This window comes from Otolemur garnettii, unplaced genomic scaffold (genome assembly GCF_000181295.1).
Source record: "Otolemur garnettii isolate 467f Iridium unplaced genomic scaffold, OtoGar3 scaffold00079, whole genome shotgun sequence".
In the NCBI taxonomy this organism is placed as follows: domain Eukaryota; kingdom Metazoa; phylum Chordata; class Mammalia; order Primates; family Galagidae; genus Otolemur; species Otolemur garnettii.
Genome location: NW_003852474.1, coordinates 7,241,794 through 7,242,827, shown reverse-complemented (window position 1 = coordinate 7,242,827; position 1,034 = coordinate 7,241,794). Strand labels below are relative to the sequence as shown.

The following is a 1,034-nucleotide window of genomic DNA, read 5'->3' as shown; positions in this document are numbered from 1 at the left end:
CTACAAGTCTTATAGGTTCCCTGTTTGCGTAAAATCACAGTGATCATGCACCTATATATACTTTCTGCCTATGAGCAAATGTTTTGCTGGGCTGGCTTATCTCCAGTTGTTTCAAAAGCTTTGAATCATTATCCACAACTGTCCTCTTGAAAGTATAGTTTTGTTTGAATGAAACACACTGCTATGACAGCCCCCCACTGAAACCTGAAAGTGCTTCTTTTCTTTTTTTTTTTTCTAAAGAGTCAAGGTCTTGCTCTGTTGCCCAGGCTGGAGTGCAGTGGTATAATCATAGCTCACTGCAATCTTTAACACCTAGACTCAGGTGATCCTCCAACTCAGCCTCCATGACTCGCTAATTTTTTAATTTTTTTGTAGAGATAGGGTTTTGTTAATGTTGCCCAAGTTGGTCGGGAACTCCTGGCTTCAAGAGATCCTCTCACCTTGGCCATCCACGCTGGGATTACAGGCATGAGCCACTGTGCCTGGCTTGAAAGGACTTGGTTCTAAAAGTGCTTCCATCTCATCTTAATCACACTTGGCGACTTAGCTTTCTCCTATACCACTTACCTTCCCTGTCCCTTAACTTCAGAATAAATTTCTATGCCTTACTATTTTAGAGTGATTTGGTAAGGTGCATTTCTACTGAAGCTGCTCTTCAGTAGGCATCTGTCAAGAATTGAGGTCCACAGACTTGCAATCAGCTCTGAAGATAAAACCAGAACTTCAAACATTACATAATTATTTGCTGCTTCCCTTAAAGGTACAGTTAGCCACGTAACTTTGTAAGTAATTAAGTTGATCTTTTGTCAGAGACATGCTGCCAAGTTTTTTGCTCAAAGAAAAATACTGTGGAAGAGAATCTAGCTGTAGAGGGCAATGCAGGTCTACTGTCAGTCAGAAATACTACTTGTAAGTCACGATAATTAAGGCTCAGTCATTATTCATAAAAATTACCCCATAAGAATGGAAAGGGAGAAGGGAATTTGGGGGAAGTTGGTCTAAAGATACAAAATTTCAGTTAGAAAGAAGGAATA

General features: G+C 40.0%; 1 protein-coding gene across 1 annotated transcript in view; it reads right to left on the bottom strand.

Moving 5' to 3' along the window:
- The window catches only part of LONRF2 (LON peptidase N-terminal domain and ring finger 2), a 45,758-nt gene that overhangs the window by 21,628 nt on the left and 23,096 nt on the right, over positions 1 to 1,034 (bottom strand). The gene's annotated exons all lie outside the window — the stretch shown is intronic.